The 20,099-nt window shown below is 40.9% G+C and overlaps 1 protein-coding gene across 2 annotated transcripts in view; it reads left to right on the top strand.

The window, feature by feature from the left end:
• MID1 (midline 1) overlaps window positions 1–20,099 on the top strand; it is a 637,342-nt gene that overhangs the window by 124,307 nt on the left and 492,936 nt on the right. The window contains exon 1 of one of the 2 annotated variants that reach the window (XM_075335499.1): window positions 8,371–8,414. The exons of the other annotated variant lie outside the window; for it this stretch is intronic. The gene's annotated coding sequence lies outside the window, so the exon portion shown is untranslated. Of the gene's footprint in view, window positions 1–8,370; window positions 8,415–20,099 lie in introns of those variants that run through there. 2 annotated transcript variants of the gene reach the window in all.

The raw sequence follows: 20,099 nt of genomic DNA, 5'->3' as shown, positions 1-20,099 counted from the left end.
TGCCCATAGTAACCAATCACAGATCAGGCTTCATTTTCTCTGGGATATTTCAAAAATAAAAGCTAAGCTCTGATTGGTTGCTAGAGGTGTAACATTTTCTTTTACACATTTTTAGAATTGATAAATGAGGCCATATGTGAGTTATTTCAGGCATATTTGTGATGTTCCCATGAGTAAATATTTGTGTTTGCCTCATCTGTTCTGTGTTCATATGACCCACATGACATTGCATTGTGGCTATATGATTATGTCTTTCCTAGTTTTGTTCCAGACCAGACATCTTGTGTTATCTCAATAATAAGCTTCTATCTTGTCAGTATTTATCAGATTACTTCTAAAAAATGTCCTATGATGAAATGCAAATGACGAATATGAGAGATAATGAGAAAGACTAGACGTGAAGTGGCAGAATGCTTGACATCCGTTATTAAATTAGAAAATTAGGCTGCCGTTATAAGCCCCGAGGACGAGAAATGGGCTTTAATATGAAAAAACGTCCGTTAATAAGATAAGGTTGTTAGCAATAAATGAGATTTTATGAGCGCAAATATGAAGAGATATATCGAGAATGGATATGTGCGCGAATTGGAGACGATTGTTCATTTTTCATTCCTCTTATCCTATCACTTCTTATTCATGTAACGGTTCAGAATAGGCTTTTCATGGAATCAGTGGGTGTCCTGGAGCGAAGGAGAGAAGGGAAGATGGGATGTGTCACATGTCAGACAAAGTTTGTCTTTGCTGATAGCTTATTATGGACTAGATGTGATAAAAAACAGCTAGCTGGTAAGATAAAAGGCAGCTAGCAGTTAATAGGCACCATTGTAAAGCCATATGTGAATGTGCACATAAAGCCAAAGACCACTAGGTCTGTAATATAAATCAACTTGTATATGTGGCATGTTAAAATGTATAATTTTAGGGAAAGGGGGAAAGACAGAAGACAAGGGTTATAGTCTGCTTATTAAGTTGTGTAGTAGAAAACGTAGGTCTGCATATACTAAAAGGAAGAGTTATAGATATAGAATAGTTAGCTCTGATAAAAATTAGGCTACAAAAACTTTTTTATCCATAGAGATTTCTTAAAACATAACTTCAAATCCCCTAAATAGTCCAGGGGGACTGACATTTCATTGGCAGCCCCCATACAGTGGTGGATTCCGCGTCTGACAGCCCACAGAGCGTGTTTCCTCACACATGTGCTACTGAGGAAGGTCCACATAGGACCGAAAACGTTTTGTTACGCACATGAATAAATATTTCTTCAAATCATCTTGGGAGTGCCTTGTATACTTCTCACTGTTTGACATTTCATTAACCAGTTGTTATAAATGCCACCTGAGGTGAGATGAGGAAATTCATTAAAACACCGACTATATTTCTCACAAATTTCTGCCATAAATTATAGTAAATCTCTTGGCCTATCATAATATGCTCTGACTAAAGGTGCGTAAAGGACTCAAAACGCATCAGAACAGGACTTTTATCCTCTCCATGTTTGTCATTTTATCAATTAACCTAATTAAAAAGAAATTTAAATTTACCGGATGATTATGCTGGACTCTTACCTTTCGTCCTTGTTGGCCTGTGGTTGACTATGCTTTCCCGCTGAGATCTCTTTAAAAAAAGTAGCAAGAGCAGCCTAAAACTGAAAAAAGTCACACAGTTGCACAAAATGGACGTGCACAAAAGTGTGTGATTTTTATATCAGAATTCTAGCACACAGCACTTGATACGTTTCCTCCACAGTGTTAAGAATACAATCCCAGGAGCTTGTAACTACCTTTAGGAAGTTCTTGGGAATTTACTCAGAGTACGTTATCATTAAAGGTTGCTGTCATCAATCTTCAGAAATACACCATTCTCCAACCTCCTCACTTGCTGATTGTGTTGGGGGTGGGCTCCTTATTATGGACATTTTGGGCCAGCAGTATTGTTGCCCTGCTAGCCTGAACTGTGCACTCTCCAATCAATATCAAGGCTGAGCTTACAAGCTAAAAAAATATAGCTTGTAAGTTCTGCCCATGTTTGCCCACTACTACTAGACTGCAGTATTGTAAACAATAAAAAAAGAAAACCATATCATAAGAACTGGAGGAGTTTTAATTAAAAGTAAGTTACAAAGTTGTTTTTCTAAGCAGTATACTACCATTCTCATCAATGAAGAGCAGAATTAACATTCAAGTTCAGTATTCAAGTGCCAAAAACCAAAGTCCCCCAATTCAATTTTAAATTGACAGGATCCATGTAATGCTTTTTGTTGCCTCCTGATAATTATAACAAGTTCGGACAGTTTGAATTGTTTCTTTTTGGCTCATCTGGCAGTGACTCTCTCTTTTCTCTCTGCTGAAAACACATGAACACTCAAGAGGGCCAAACATCTATGTGCATGGATGAGGTTGGAAAGATGGCTGTCGGCTAACAGATATCTAAAATATATATTCAAATTGTCTCTCCAGTGAAGACAATTTGAATATTTCTTAGAGGGGCATGGCAGCTATAAGTCCCCTTACCTGGCAGCCAGACTGGCTTGCAAAGTCTCCTTAAGGAGAATAGTGTTCCCCCGTGGTCCCCACATAGCTTTCTCATGAGCCAGATCAGACACCCCCCATACTTTGCACTGACGAGGGGCAAGCACCCCGAAACACCGTGTCTGCAAATTGGGATTCTGATCTGGCTTATATATCCTGAGTCATATTGCAAAGGATTGTTAAAAATCCACTTGTGACTTTTAGGATCGCTACTTCCAATAGGTGGCGCTGTGCTAGAGTTTGTCTCCTTTACTGGAGAGACAATTTGAATATTTCTTAGAGGGGCGTGGCAGCTATAAGTCCCCTTACCTGGCAGCCAGACTGGCTTGCAAAGTCTCCTTAAGGAGAATAGTGTTCCCCCGTGGTCCCCACATAGCTTTCTCATGAGCCAGATCAGACACCCCCATACTTTGCACTGACGAGGGGCAAGCACCCCGAAACACCGTGTCTGCAAATTGGGATTCTGATCTGGCTTATATATCCTGAGTCATATTGCAAAGGATTGTTAAAAATCCACTTGTGACTTTTAGGATCGCTACTTCCAATAGGTGGCGCTGTGCTAGAGTTTGTCTCCTTTACTGGAGAGACAATTTGAATATTTCTTAGAGGGGCGTGGCAGCTATAAGTCCCCTCACTTGGCAGCCAGACTGGCTTGCAAAGTCTCCTTAAGGAGAATAGTGTTCCCCCGTGGTCCCCACATAGCTTTCTCATGAGCCAGATCAGACACCCCCCATACTTTGCACTGACGAGGGGCAAGCACCCCGAAACACCGTGTCTGCAAATTGGGATTCTGATCTGGCTTATATATCCTGAGTCATATTGCAAAGGATTATTAAAAATCCACTTGTGACTTTTAGGATCGCTACTTCCAATAGGTGGCGCTGTGCTAGAGTTTGTCTCCTTTACTGGAGAAACAATTTGAATATTTTTTAGAGGGGCGTGGCAGCTATAAGTCCCCTTACCTGGCAGCCAGACTGGCTTGCAAAGTCTCCTTAAGGAGAATAGTGTTCCCCCGTGGTCCCCACATAGCTTTCTCATGAGCCAGATCAGACACCCCCATACTTTGCACTGACGAGGGGCAAGCACCCCGAAACACTGTGTCTGCAAATTGGGATTCTGATCTGGCTTATATATCCTGAGTCATATTGCAAAGGATTGTTAAAAATCCACTTGTGACTTTTAGGATCGCTACTTCCAATAGGTGGCGCTGTGCTAGAGTTTGTTTCCTTTACTGGAGAGACAATTTGAATATTTCTTAGAGGGGCGTGGCAGCTATAAGTCCCCTTACTTGGCAGCCAGACTGGCTTGCAAAGTCTCCTTAAGGAGAATAGTGTTCCCCCGTGGTCCCCACATAGCTTTCTCATGAGCCAGATCAGACACCCCCCATACTTTGCACTGACGAGGGGCAAGCACCCCGAAACACCGTGTCTGCAAATTGGGATTCTGATCTGGCTTATATATCCTCAGTCATATTGCAAAGAATTGTTAAAAATCCACTTGTGACTTTTAGGATCGCTACTTCCAATAGGTGGCGCTGTGCTAGAGTTTGTCTCCTTTACTGGAGAGACAATTTGAATATGTCTTAGAGGGGCGTGGCAGCTATAAGTCCCCTCACTTGGCAGCCAGACTGGCTTGCAAAGTCTCCTTAAGGAGAATAGTGTTCCCCCGTGGTCCCCACATAGCTTTCTCATGAGCCAGATCAGACACCCCCATACTTTGCACTGACGAGGGGCAAGCACCCCGAAACACCATGTCTGCAAATTGGGATTCTGATCTGGCTTATATATCCTGAGTCATATTGCAAAGGATTGTTAAAAATCCACTTGTGACTTTTAGGATCGCTACTTCCAATAGGTGGCGCTGTGCTAGAGTTTGTCTCCTTTACTGGAGAGACAATTTGAATATTTCTCAGAGGGGCATGGCAGTTATAAGTCCCCTCACTTGGCAGCCATATTTAGTCTTGTTAATTACAGATGAGTAAACCTGAGGTTTGGTTGTCGATCCGAACACCAACCTAAAAAATCAAATTTCGGGCTTTAAGTGCAAATTTCACTAACGTGAGCAATGCTGTGCTCAGGTACGCTTTGGTGCTCAGTCCTGTGCAAGCGCCTTGCAGTGTCTGAATAGCTCACACTGGGGGCAACATCAGCGCTATCACATGTGGTGTGCAACCCAAAAAATTGTGTGAAAAAGCCCACTTACCCTCCCCTGGAAGTGATCTGCTTATCTATGGCTGTTTGTAGGCGGAAACTCAAACTGTCAATCAGTTACTTGCTCCAGGGTTCAGGTCAAGCTCGATTCAGTGGAGGCTCGGCTCGTTTGCTGCTGGCGAATCAAACCTCCACTAAACCGCTCATCTCTATTATTAATAACGCAGTCTTGTATTCTGCAGCAGGGACTAATAGCTACACACTGACAAATAGTCCTGACCTGTGACCATAGAAAAAACTGAAATAGAACATGAAGTACATTTCAATACAAACTTACTATGTATCTTTCATGTTTCAAAAGCTAACAATGGCTTTTATAAAAAATGCCTTTAGTTTGTCCACCACTTCCTACGCTGATATAATGTAAAGCTCAATGCATCCTTTATAGTTTTACATTTGTATTCCCAGTAACAAATTAATCAAACACCGTAAGTCTATGCAGAGTTGTAATCGCCCGGTGTGAATACATGCCCCATCCTGAATGCAAATAATCTCTGAACTTCAGCAGAACAGTAACATCCCTCACTTGAAATGATAGCGGTGTTTGGGAATGGCAGAGCATAACATGGTATAAAAATTGTACATAGTGGGTTAATTTTTCTGCAGTTTGGAAGCTTTTACTTTTCTTCTTCCAACGCTGTTGATAAAATTGTTGTCTGACTCAATATGCTAATGTAACAGGATACGTGACTAATGTAAGTCTTTGAAATCCATAAAAACTTCCAAACTACGATACATTAAAGCACTGAAGCCATTATCATCAAGTATGTCTTAGTTTTAAATTCCCTGTAGAAATACTTCATTTCCTACTAAAGGAAAAGATGATGTTGCGTTTGTTGTTTTAACTAGTTTTAGATGTTTGCCAGAAACGAAGAGGTTCTGCCGGCTGTGCCAAGATGAACACTGTGTGGTTGACTTTGTGGCTATCTGTGTCCTTTATATGCAATATTCTGTCTATCTATCTATCTATCCCTCTATCTATCTATCTATCTATCTACAGTATATCTATCTATGTTTCTTTTTCATTTTCTTTCTTTCTTTCTTTCTTTCTTTCTCTCAGAGGTCAAATGGTGTCCTTTTGGTGGTCTTGTCTGGTCAGTATACATTGAGGTTGCCATTTTCTTGCTGGGTAGGCACTATTTTGTAAAAAGTCATCCAGTGAAAAAATAACTATACTGTACAGTAAATGTTTTTTTTCAACATGACAGCCTATAGGTTATGGATGCCACGCAAGGGTATCTGTTAGTCTGAGTTCACATATCATGTAATCCTGCAGAGATCTGTTGGCAGAAACGTTTTTCCAACACAACTTTTTTGTCCATTGTTTACTAACTAGTTAGGTTATATAGGAAAATCCTGATGATTGGTGCGCTATAAGGAACTGAAACATTGTCATTGGGATCAATAAAGTCCCATTTTTCACTTATAGGGAACCAATCACAAGGATTTTTTTATATATAAGCTAAACCCAGTGCTATACTGGCACTATCAGGCTGATTCTCTACATACCTGTAGTGGTTAGCTCGGATGTTTAGGTTTTTAAATCCAAAAAAGTAAAGTTTATAAAATGAGCTGCTTGTTGAGTGACAGTTGCACTGGAGCAGGTAATATAATTAACATAAGTATTATACAAATGATTCCCTTTGTTGCAGGACCTGTGTGAGGTCATACCCATGTGATCAAAAGGGGCAGGGCCTAAGCCAACAAAGCTGGATACCAGGTCACATGGGTATGACCTCACACAGGTCCTGCAACAAAGGGAATCATTTGTATAATACTTATGTTAATTATATTACCTGCTCCAGTGCAACTGTCACTCAACAAGCAGCTCATTTTATAAACTTTACTTTTTTGGATTTAAAAACCTAAACATCCGAGCTAACCACTACAGGTATGTAGAGAATCAGCCTGATAGTGCCAGTATAGCACTGGCTTTAGCTTATATATGAAAATCTCGGTGATTGGTGCCCTTTAAGTACCGTATATGCCGGCGTATAAGACGACTGGGTGTATAAGACGACCCCCAACTTCTGCCCTAAAAATATAGAATTTGGGATATACTCACTGTATAAGACTACCCCCGTTCAGTATGCTTCAGTATGCTAAGAGCAGGGGGCCGCACTGTGTGAGGAGGTGTTTTTTTTACTGTCCAGTATAACCAATAGGATTAGTGAAGGGGCCAGCATGTAAGCTCTTCATTAATGTCCCTGCATGGATGCGAGGGGAATCTGGCGTTACTGCACTAATCCTATTGGTTATACTGGACAGTGAAAAAAAAAATATCAAAAACGAAGAAACTTCAGCTCTCCCCTCTTCACTCCCAAATCTTACCTCCGGTGCACGGAAACACCCTGACCTGGGTGGGAACACATGAAGAAAGGAAGAAATTCCAGCAACTTCAGGAGAAAGTAGAATTTTCTTAAAAAACAGTTTCTTTATTGGTAATAAAAATATTAATATTCCATCCAAGCAAGACAAAAATAGAGAGGCAAGACAGAGGAGCTGTTTCCTACGCGTTTCAACCTGAATAGGTCTTGGCATTCCATGATTAAGACCTATTCAGGTTGAAACGCGTAGGAAACAGCTCCTCTGTCTTGCCTCTCTATTTTTGTCTTGCTTGGATGGAATATTAATATTTTTATTACCAATAAAGAAACTGTTTTTTAAGAAAATTCTACTTTCTCCTGAAGTTGCTGGAATTTCTTCCTTTCTTCAAGTGAAAAAAAAAACACCTCCTCACACAGTGCGGCCCCCTGCTATATATACGCTATATATCCGCTGTATATGCTGTATGATATACCAGTACGGGGCCGGGCTGTGTATCGCGTTTCCATAACGACGAGGCAGGAACTTCCCTGCTAGAGCGCTGACGTCAAGGCAGAGCTGCTTGCCTCTGATTGGCCAGCGCTCTGCCATTCAGCAGTGGTGACAGGAAGTTCCTCCCTCGTCGCTATGGAGGCAGAATCCAAGCGTGGAACGGAGTGGAGCGGCGCACTACAGCACCCAGGTGTATATCCGGCGTATAAGACGACCCCCCACTGTAGCCATTATTTTAAGGGGGTAAAAAGTCGTCTTATACGCCAGTATATACGGTAACTTGACTTTTTCTACATTCCAACTTTTTGGATGGTTGTGGTAAGGCCTTGCACCTAGTACCTGCAATAGTGGTGCTGTTCTAAATTTTGCTTTATCTATCTATCTATCTATCTATCTATCTAGTTAGCTAGCTAGCTATTGATCAATCAAGCTATCTCTCCTTATACCAGAAATCCATTGTTCTTCCATTAAGGCATTACTTTATTATTCTTCTGGCTATCCATGTGTTCATATCTTCTTGCTCCATCTATGTCAGAGGCAGACAGGCATACAATTTACTTATGTTTTGATTTTCATCCTTCTCCGTGGCTGAGAGCTGATTTGGAAGATGATGATAATAGTCAGTTTTGCCTTCTTTAATGGTTCTACACGGAGTGGGAGGACCTACAGTAAACTATGGCAACCAGCATGAGATGATAAGGTTTTTTTCACTGTCAAGTGGGTGGTTAATTCTGATACAAATCCACTGTCAGTAAAGACTGCAAGAAACTGGCAGATGCTGAGATGCTGGCAGGAGCCGATAAAGATGTGCTACTCGCTTACTTTTTTCACTAATCTCATCTGTCACTAGGTTAAGGTAAGATTTCCGTAATAATTATTTTTTTGTATTTATTTCTCATTATTTATAAAGCACACATATCATGTACACTGGTATATAAACTCATGGGATTTTGGAATATAGGAAGAATTTAGTTACTAAGGACTAAACTGATAAGCTCCTTGCCATTTTTTGTCTTTTTAAACTCAGGAACCAAAATGCTAATTAAGTAATGAGTCACCACAGAGCACTTCAATCATACTTGATTAACTCATTCAATGTCTGCTACCATTTTCATTACATTTGCCAAATTTGCTAACTCATTTAACTGTAAATATAAATATATTGATATAGTCATGGGCATTTATACAAGAAAGTATAGAGAATATGGAGATATCATAGTACGGTATTATGTTTGGAAATCAATTGGATGTATCCTTGTTATCTTGATTTGTTCATTTTATAACAATGGGAATAAGTTATTTAGGGCTTAGGGAGAAGGCCTGATGACACACCCCACCTATTTTTACCTTTTAAACTGAGTGATGGAGTTATTTCCATTAGGGGCCAGATGTGAGTAATCAGACAAACAAGAGCTCAATATGGCACGAAACACCACCATCTTCTGAACAAGAGACATAATAATCTTTTTGTTTCAGAAAAGCCATTTTATCAGATCTTGGATAGGGCGCAGACATTACAGAAAAATGAATGGGGAATAGTTCAATTGTGTCAGGGAAGTTTTTGCAAAGTTTTCTTTTAGTGCCTAAGGAAAGACTTCTCAGCACATGCTGTTTTCTATTTTTTACTGAATTATAACATCCCGTATAATCTTTAATAAAGCTACTCATAATTGCTAAAACGACTGTAGCCTTGCCAGCAGGCAAACCCCAATGCTTTAAGGTAGGTTCACACGTGGTGTTAACGAAGTTTCTGCTGCAATTTTGATGCATTTTGTGCACATGTTTTTCATGCATTTTTACTTGCGCTTTCTTACAATCATTGGAAAAGGAGAAAAACAATGTGAAAACCCTGAAAGAAGTGACATGCTGCAGATTCGGAAAAAAGTAAAACCAAATAAGTCCCCTCAATAAGCTTTTGGTGAGTTTTTGATGTTATAAAAATAGCAATAAGAAGAGGAATAAATCTCCTCCAAAAATTAAGCATTACTTACAGCAAAGATAGGGCTACAGTTGTACATCGCCCAGGCCAAAAACTAATACTCTACCAGGATACAGCTAAACCACCACTAAGTGGAGGCATCACAGGTGCAGGAGGAGCAAATCACACACACTTCCAAAACATGGAGGGGCTTTTGCTGGATGGTAAAACTGCACACTGATGGCTTGCATAGAGTGCTGTTCACACATGCAGATGCAGAGTCAGAAGCGCACAGCCTATTAGGGGATGCCCATACTATTAGATCAGGCAGGCTGCCAAGCCGTGCTCCATCTGTGCACCATACAGGGACAGGAACTCTAATATGCAAGGCCTAACAGAAAGGGGCCTGGCTAGTTTTAGTTGGTATTATGGCCAGAATACGGAAGCCTACAACCCTCGTCACGGGAACCTCATGCTTGTAGGTCCCTACACTAAATATAAAAATAGCAACAAAAAGTGGAATAAATATCCTCCAAAAATTAAGCATTACTTACAGCAAAGATAGGGCTGCAGTTGTATATCGCCCAAGCCAAAAACTAGGACTCTAGAGTACAATTTGTATTTCAACTTTTATCATTTGCTATATTTTGCCTTTTTTATCTCCTTGTACATTTGTTTTTTTATGTAGATTGATATTTTCATAAAAATTTAGTAATTATGCAATTACATCAATAATAGCTTTATAGTGAATGAAACAAACTATAAAGAGGAAGAGGAGTGAATAAAATGTGCTTTTTCAGTTAGTTTTGACTAATGGGAACAATGAATCTTTGTTAAATGACTGCCTACCTACAGTGATGCACATGAAAACTGAGGGAGACAAGGCACAAAGCATTTTGTTGACCAATTAGTTTGACAAGTTGACTCAGAAACAAGTGGGCAAGTATTGATGTTGTGCTAAGTTGACTGCAGGGGGCTTTTATGTTTGCCAAATGGCTGAACACAAAGAACTGGACATCCCCTCCTTTACACTTACATTCCAGGCTGAAGTTCTGTCACAGTCAGAGGAAGGAGTAATGTCCTTTTGAAAGTTTGTATTGATATAAAATACATACAGTTAATGTAATTATGTAATTGGAAATGATGTGAGCCAATTATTATGATTTTAACGTATCACATTTGTTCCAAAGTGAATTGGTGGTCTGTGAACTACAATCTTTGGTTAATACAAATTGCTAGAAATGATGAAATACACCGTTCTTCTAGCTTCACAATAAAGAATCCATATTTGTATCCCTTACAGTCCAGAATTTCAATACTGGATGTTTTCCAGAATGTGGTGGAGGAGGATATTACTGATTTATTTAACTCCTTCCTGACATGGCGTACATTTAAGTCATACATAGGATCTCGTTTGATGGAAGCTGAAAAATTGACCTTGCAACATTGCAGTCAGATAATGGCTGTGTCACACGGCCAGGATCTACCTCTAACAATAGCGGTTGGAGCCTACTGGGCATGTGCCTTTGATAGTTCATAGAATGCAGACATTTATATTTTGAAAAAAACATGATAGGCAGCATTAAATGTGCACTACTGCACTAAAAATTCCAAACTGTCTTTATTATTAAAATTTGAGATTTTTGTCAAAAAATTGCGATTTCTTGAGCTACCCCGCCACATCACAGCAAATCTCATTGGGGCAGTCATACTCTAAAATAGTTTTATTTAAAATGTGACATACGGCCTCACATATGAAAAGTAGAACTGTTCTTAGCAGCACTTACTTGGTGTTTTTCAATCCCATATCCTTGACTGAATCATGACTGTGGGCGGGACAGGCCTAAGCAAATGCTGCTTGATGTAAATAGCCTGTGGACAGGGCCTGATGGCAGAATGTGAACAGCCACCAATTGCCAAAATCAAGACAGGTGGAATACAACCCAAATTGGGGTGCACGGCAAGGTGGGGGTCAGCCACAGACCAATTCAATGAAAAAAACAAGATAGCCAGCACTAAATGTGCACTACTGCACTAAAAATTCCAAAATGTACTTATTATTAACCCCAATTTGGGTTGTGCAGCCCATTTTGGGTTTTACTCCACTTGTCTTGATTTAGGTGGCTGTTCCCATTCACTAAATATAAATATAGCAACAAGAAGAGGAATAAATATCCTCCAAAAATTAAGTATTACTTACAGTAAATTATCCTGGTAGAGTATTAGTTTTTGGCCTGGGCAATATACACACTGCAGCCCATTTTTGCTGTAAGTAATACTTAATTTTTGGAGGATATTTATTTCTCTTCTTGTTGCTATTTTTATAGTTACTCAAAAGTATAGCTAGAAAACACTGGAGTTGTTTACAAGAAGGTAAGGTCATAGGTGGGCTTACCCCGATCACCCTAGTTTTGTGTTCAAAAAAGCTAAAAATCTAGAAATTATATACTGTAGCTACAACAGTAGTAAAAAAAAATCCCAGTTAACAACAAATGCATTTTTTCCCATGCAATAAATGACAATTCTTCCAGTCCATTGGAAACAAAAATAAAATGTATACTTTTAATACCATGGAAGGACTCTTTACTATAAAGAATCACATAACATCAATAGTAAAGGAGTAATTTATTCTATTAGGTGCCCATGTCATAAATTATGTGTATGGTGTACTCAACGTGAATTGAAATATAAAATGAAAGAACAAGCCTACAATATAAAAAAAAAGCAGAATGTTGGACGTGCTTTGTCAAACCATAATGACAGAATAAAGAGCAGCTTTGTTTGAGGAATAGAAATGACAAAAAAAACTTGGAAGAGGGGGTAATTATATACATCAACTATATACAGCGGAAAGTTGATGGATTTTCTAATTAAATGCTCTCAAAGCAATGGGCCTAAATAGTGAAATCAAACTATTTGATAGGTAATTAACTCTTAGGGGCGGGAATTAGATTAGGATTAGGTCATTCACACTCACCTATATAACATCATGTAGTGGTTGTGTCTCGCCCAGGGATATGGGGTACTCGATCCCAAGCGGTGTACGTCTGGAGGGTGTCACAGTGGTGGCCATTGCCCAATTCCGTGCCCTGGGCCTTTTTTGTAAAGGGGGTATATTTACAGGGGATTATAATGTTCACATGTAACGCCACTTGCGGTGTTGCGGCTATGTGTATGGAGCTGCCGCTGCACAATGTCCACTGCTGGGGCTGTTGTTAATGGCAGCCTGGATGGTAGGCCCTCCGCAAGCAGGGCCGGGCCCCAGAGGGTAGGTGTTGTAACAGTTTCTGAAAGAAGGGAGTCCACAAAAAAGTTCAGTGCAACTGGTTTTAATCACTGCCCGGTGATGGTAACTGGGTACCCGAGGCCAGCTGGTTTCACCTCCAGGTTTCCTTCTGCTCAGTGCCAGTTAGTAATCTGGTGCCTTCTTCTTCTGCACCTGTCTCTGGTTAGTGGGTTCCCGTGGCGTAGAGCAACTGGGGGTCCCCGTCTGGTGGTATTGTTCCACTGCTGTCCGCCTGACGGTAGCGTGAACCCTGTGGGGTTAGAGTCTCTGGGCCTGTCTCCGGTTCTCCCTTTGCTACTGAGTCTTCGCGTTCTTAGGGTCAGCAAGGTCCTTGATGGTCCCCTTGCTGTGCAGATGTTAACAAACCTGCCTGGGCTTCTGCTTGTTCTAGGGACCTGTACCCTGTCGGTGCATAGTTCCAGGAGTACTCCACCGTACTCCATCGACAACTACTCTCCTGGGCACCATGTTACTGCTCCCTACAGGACAGTCCATCTCCACACCTTCACAGTCTTACTCCTACTCCATTACTGTCTCTTTCTCCTTCACCAAAGTCCGCCCCTCCCACCTGGTCAACTAGTGGACTGGACTGGCTCCACCTCTAGGTGGCTACCCATTGGGCTGACCCTAGCTGGGTACCATTGTATTTTGGGACTGTTGTGGAAAATTGGGATTGTGTAGTGTTTGTGTAGCACCGGTACTAGGTTTCCAGGTCCCTAAGGGGGTAGGCCCTGCATCTCGGTGGGGATGCAGTACCTTGTAGCTCCCTGATGGCTTCAGCGGCACTACAGTTGTAAGTGGTTATCCCTGATGAAGGAGGCTGTTACCTCTGAAACACTTAGATCAGTAAGCTAAATTTAAAGTCAAATTTGCTGCTAGTGCTAATTCCCACCTTTTTTCTTCAAATGTTTGTATCAGCGCTACTGGCCAGAGCGCTGGAAACACTACGTTACAAATCCCTGACCTACCCGATCTATCCCGGACTCTACAGCATCACATGCAGTAGTATTTTATCCCTACCTTGGATCTTCAAGGACTTCTTTTTACCGATAAAAGAAGTATCCTCCCATTCTGGTAGTTCGATGCATAGCCTCCACTGGTAGCCACAGTGTCAAGTGTAATTTTCAATTATCTGCTCTTTTCACAAACATTATATTCCCTTCGCATTGGACGCACAGTATATATAGTACATGGATACTTGCTTTATATTTATGTAAGATTTCTACGCACAAAGCCAGTGAGTACGTTTATGCGTGCAGCTTGTGGCACTCATATAGGATATTGAAAGTGCCTGTCACAATATTCATTTATAGGATATTATGATTTTAGTTATGTTTCTGTAAACTGTCTAGTGTACTACACCTTTAAATATTGTCTATACTGTGAATTTCACCAGAGACTTAAGCGGGCTTTACACGCTACGATTTCACTACAGCGATCTCGCTGGGGTCACGAAATTTGTGACGCACATCCGGCCGCTGTAGCAATGTCGTAGCATGTGACTCCTAGGAGCGATTTTGGATCGTTGCAAAAACGTCCAAAATCGTTCCTCATTGACATGGGGGTCCGCTGCCAGTTATCGCTGCTGTCGCTGGGGCGAAGTTGGCCCTCGTTCCTGCGGCAGTGCGATGCCGCAGGAACGAGGATCATCTCCTTACCTGCCTCCGGCCACAATGCGGAAGGAAGGAGATGGGCGGGATGTTCGGCCACTCATCTTTGCCCCTCCGCTTTCATTGGGTGGCCGCTTAGTGACGTCGCTGTGACGCCAACGGACCGCCCCCTTAGAAAGGAGGCAGTTCGCCGGTCACAGCGACGTCGAAATGCAGGTAAGTACGTGTGACGGGGGTGCGCGATTTTGTGCGCGACGGGCAGCGATATGCCCGTCGCACCACAAACGATGGGGGCGGGTCTCATGCTAGCGATATCGGGCCGGAAATCGCAGCATGTAAAGCCACCCTTACTGTGTAGAGAAGGGGTTAATAAGGTATAACAGTTACCAGAGTGTAGAAACAAGTTCACAAATATGCAAAATAAAGTTTTGCAAGCCCTGAAACATAATACTGACATTAAGAAAAGACAGTAAGACAAGGGTGGCTGCTTCCCTGTTTTAGGCCCGCTTCACACGCACGTGATTCCAGTATGTGCTAGGTCCATGCTCGCATGTACAGGAGATACGGGCACACGTATACTCATTAAAATCAATGGGTTTATATGCACGCATGTGTACAGCCATTGGCCCATGCCTCCGTGTGGAGCACACGTGAGCCCATGAGCTCCACACGGATACATGTCCGTGTTTCTCCGGCAGCACGGGTGTCATGCGGCCCGCACATGTACCACACGGAAGTACCACGTGACACGCGCCGGAGAAACACACGTGTCATTTTAAAAATAAAAAAAACACACACCTCCACGAGTCCTGCAGTTTCTGCTACAACTCTAACCTGCATCTGACCCCCAGTGAATTTGAACAACGCATCATCTCCACTGGGAGCCGGAAGCAGCGTCAGTGGGGCGTGGCCTATGCCGGACACTGTCATTCAGCACCACAGACAGCTCCGGAAGAAAAAGGTAAGGCGGGGCTTTCCGTTCTCCATGTGTTATTACGTATAATACACGGAGAACACACGTAGTTCCATAAACATGGCACACAGAGGGGAACACGCACCTTTAACACGTCCGTGTAACACGTGCATAATTTTCACGGACATGTTAAGGGGGCTTTAGACAAAGGATTATATGCAGAAACGTAACGCAAGTTGGTAATAATCCCTTTGATGACTGTAAGGTGGTAAAGCACAGTTTGGTCAAGTGAGGAGAATCATTGGGTGTGTTAAGTAAAATTAAGCCGAGCATATGATACCAGATTTTCCAATCACCCACTTTTTCACTTGTTGCCCATGCTGCATAACATGATTTTCCCTCTGTGAATGAAACCAAGAGTGGCTGAGATTGGCTCTTTAACCGAGAATCTGAGTGCATGGGTCAATAATGTGTTGCTTCCTTTTCTAAAAATCATTTCATGTCACATCACGTAATGATTTGGGGGGCCGATGTGGCATCCCCAGAGTTTATTATTACCTATTCAAATGACAAACCTTATGATTTGGAATTTACTTCTCAGGTTCAAACATTTGAAGCTGATTTTTTGCAGTTACACATTGTGGGTAATGCTGTCTCCTATTAGGGTGTGGTGTGTGCTATAATTTATCGTAAACCAGTGTCAGGCATTTCTATTGTGAGAGCAGACTCCTGCCACCCAAGACATGTAAAGACAGCTATACCCATTAGGGAACTTACACAAGCTAAAATAAATTGTTTGGATGCTAATATGTGGAATTTGTAACAATTTAAAGTATGTCAAAGATTAATAAAACGTGACTTTCCAGAATGGATCTTAAATATTGCACACACAAAAGACCATCAACAAAATCAAGATTTGCTAATTAGAGATTAGCATAAAAATTCAAATAATGAGAAAATAGTCTTTTCCCCACCTTATAGAGTGAATTTGCAAAGCATAAAAAGTTATTAGTCACAATGCCGGCACACTAGCCAGCATTGAGATCCTGCGCAGGTGCACTTTGATCTGCCCTGAGAAGGGCAGATCAAAATATTGTAGTGTGCATGCACAGGACATCAATGCCAACTCGTGTGTATGACGTAGGACGCGTCATGCACCCAGGCTTCAGAAGATGGAGGACAAAGATGGCTGAAAGAGGAGGCGCCGCATCCGGAGAATAGAGACACCCACCCGACCAGTCTGCACCGGTCTGCCCCTTAAGTGAGTATTATAAAGTGATTTTTACATTCTACACAGCGGCTTGGGCTCTTATATTCAGCATGTTAGAATGCTGTATATAAGAGCCCACTAGTGGTGGCCGTAGCTTTTAGTCGCCAAATCTGGTGACAGGTTCCCTTTAACAGTGTCTTAAAAAGTAAAACCTATGGGTTAGCAATTATCTCTAAGTTGCTTTCAAAATGAGAATATGAAAATGAGCTGTTTACTAGACCTTTGCTGTCAGTTGACCCCTTCATGATGTGGCCAATGATCCGTTTTTGCATTCCCCTTTTTTCCACATCTTCTTTGTAGAACCATTATTGTTTTATTTTTCTGTCCACATAGGCATATGAGCGCTTGATTTGTGCAGGACAAGTTGTACTTTTGATTGGCATTTTTCATTTCACTACATAATGTACTTGAAAACAGGAAAAAAAATCCAACTGGGGAAAAATTGTGGAAAAAAAACCCAATTATGACAGTGGGTTTTGGATTTTGGGAATTGTTTTGTGTGGTAAAAATGACCTCACAATATGATTTTCCTCATCAGTACAATTACAGTAATACCAAACATGTCTAGTTTTTTATGATATTAGCGGTAAAAAAAATCAGAAATTTTTAAAAAAAGTTAGGTTGTTGTTGACTTTTTCTGAGACCCATAAAGTTTTAATTTTTTGGTTGATGAAGCTGTGTTACAGAGGTTTTTTTGGAGGGTGAGACAACATTTTTATTCATACCGTTTTGGAATTAATATGAGGTTTTGATCGCTTGTTACATCATTTTTTGTTGTATTGCTGCAACCAAAAAAACATAAGTTTGGCATTTTTCGAAGTTTTTCCATTTATGGTATTTACCAATGAGGTTATTTTTTTGATATTTTGATAGATTTGACTTTTCTCAATGTACCATATGTGCATTTTCTATTTTTTTCATTATCTTTATTTTTAATGGGGGAAAAGAGAGATGGCTTAAACTTTTAAGGGTTTTTTTATTTCACATTTATTAAAAACTTTTTTTTTTACTGTATACCACAGTATTCCTGCATATAGTGAAAAGTTCAAGGCATATTCATTATGACAAACAAGGTCTTCAACAGACCTCCGGCTGTCTGCAACCCTTATGGGTGAACCAATGGGCATATAGAATGATGCGCTCACCATGCTGTCGCACTGTTAATGTGGTTGTCGGAGTTTGACAGCAGCATTTAACAGGTTAACAATTGCGGGTGGTGAATAAGGGGTCAGCTAGAGCAAGGCCAGGAAAAGCAAGGGGTTTAGAAATGTATCAGAATAGGAATGGCGGGAATTCGATAAAACAATCATTACTTATTAAATTATTTAATAATTAAGAGTTTTAAAAATATAGATGACTGGAAAGTTTGTTTTAGACTTAAAGGGAATCTGTCAGCAGGTTATTGCTATGTAAGCTAAGGACAGCATGATGTAGAGGTAAAAAAAACAAAAAACCAACCAAAAAGCAACTATGCCTCTCTTTTCTGTGTGTGTGCTTTAGTTTACTTAATTTAATGGCTTTATTACCCTGTGATTAACATTGCAGTACTAGAAAGGCACAGTACAGCGGAGACCAACATATGCCCCCTGCTGTGATTGATACCTCACAGTTAATGCACAATCTCTATTGAGAGGACAGCTCTACCAGCTCAGTTACATGATGGAAACCCAATTCTTTGATTATGTGAGAACGACTGCAGCCAGTAATCTATGTGATACACTGTTGGATTCAGAATCTTCTTGCCTAAATTTTGTTCCTGTCAGATGAGGTAACAAAAAAATGCTCACAGATTCCCTTTAACCCCTTCACGACCGGCCTATTTTTTGCTTTCTGGGTTTTTTTCGCCATTCATCATCCGAGAAACTTAACTTTTTTATTTTTCAGTCAATATGGTCAAGTGAGGGCTCGATATTTGCAGAACAAGCTGTACTTTTAAATGAAACCATGAATTTTAAAATATAGTTTACTGGAAAAGAAAAAAAAAATCCAAATGAGGAAATATTGCAAAAAAAGTGCAATAGCACTATGGTTTTTGAGATATTTTATTCACTGTGTTCACTATATGGTAAAACTGATGTGTCAGTGTGATGCCTGAGGTCGGTGCGAGTTTGTCGACATTAAACATGTGTAGGTTTACTTGTATCTAAGGGGTTAAAAAAAATCTGAAAAAATCTGTTTGTCCGAAAAAAGTGGCGTACGTTTTACGCCATATTCCGTGACCCGTAATATTCTCATTTTTCGGTATCTATGGCTCAGTGATGGCTTATTTTTTTGCGTTTTGAGATGACGTTTCTAATGGTATCATATTTGTGCAGATGCTACATTTTGATCGCCTGTTATTGCATTTAGTGCAAAATTTGTGGTGACCAAAAAACGTTATTTTGGCGTTTGGAATTTTTTTGCTGCTACGCCGTTTGCCAATCAGATTAATTGATTTTATATTTTAATAGATCGGGCATTTCTGAAAGCGGCGATACCAAATATGATACCAAATATAATATTTTTTATTTTTTTATCCCTTTAATTTTCAATGGGGTGAATGGGGTTTGATTTAAACTTTCAGGATTTTTGTTTTTTTTTATTTTTTAAAACTTTTTTTAAACTTTTTTTTAATTTTACTAGTCCCCCTAGGGGACTATATAGATCAGCAATCCGATCGCTCTGCCATATCTGCTGATCACAGCTACACACTGTGAATAGCAGATATGCTCATTTCATGTCTCACCAAGCTCTTGGCCGGGTGCAACAGAAAGTGAGTCATGTGAGCTACAGGAGTCATCACATTACCCTGTGCTACCATGAAAACTACCGGAAGTCACGTGATCACGTCACGTGACTTCCAGTATCAGTGGTATGTAATCGTTTGCCGCACTCGCGATAATAATGGTGCTGTCACTTATTGACAGCACCATTTAAGGGGTTAAACTACACGAGCGGATAACGATTCCGCTCGTGCCTAGCAGGCACACATCTCAGCTGTATAAATCAGCTGAGATGTGTGCCAATCTCCCGCTGCTGCCGACAGATTAACCCTATAACCGCTAGGACGTAATTTTACTGCCTGCGGTCATTAAGGAGTTAAACGTACTGATTAATCTTGCTCACTGTCAATACGGGTGGTCAGAGGAAAAAATCCAAACAGTACTAGAATAACTCTGGCACACCAACATACAAGAGAGATGTACTGTGCTTGAAAATAGATTTATTCTTTGCAAAAAGAAAAAGACCTCCAATATGAACATTTTTGGCTTGTAATGCCTTTCTCAAAACAGGTCTAAATAAAACAAAACAATAGATACATAAGATCAATTGATAAACGTGTAAATCACACAGGCCGACAGGACGACGCCCGACACTTTTCCCCGCACCCACACGGAGCCCCGACTCCCCGGTGAGTGCTGCACCCCCGGGAGACCACAGCGGCAACCCAGCCGACACATACCCATCTCTCGCCTCCGCCCCCCGCACACATTACCCCACTCGGCTCCACCCCCCCGCACTCCGCCCTCCGCATGTTTACACTGAACACACACACACGAATAGT

The sequence above is a fragment of the Anomaloglossus baeobatrachus genome, chromosome 2 (assembly GCF_048569485.1).
Source record: "Anomaloglossus baeobatrachus isolate aAnoBae1 chromosome 2, aAnoBae1.hap1, whole genome shotgun sequence".
Lineage (NCBI taxonomy): Eukaryota > Metazoa > Chordata > Amphibia > Anura > Aromobatidae > Anomaloglossus > Anomaloglossus baeobatrachus.
This window is presented reverse-complemented; position numbering and strand designations above follow the sequence as displayed.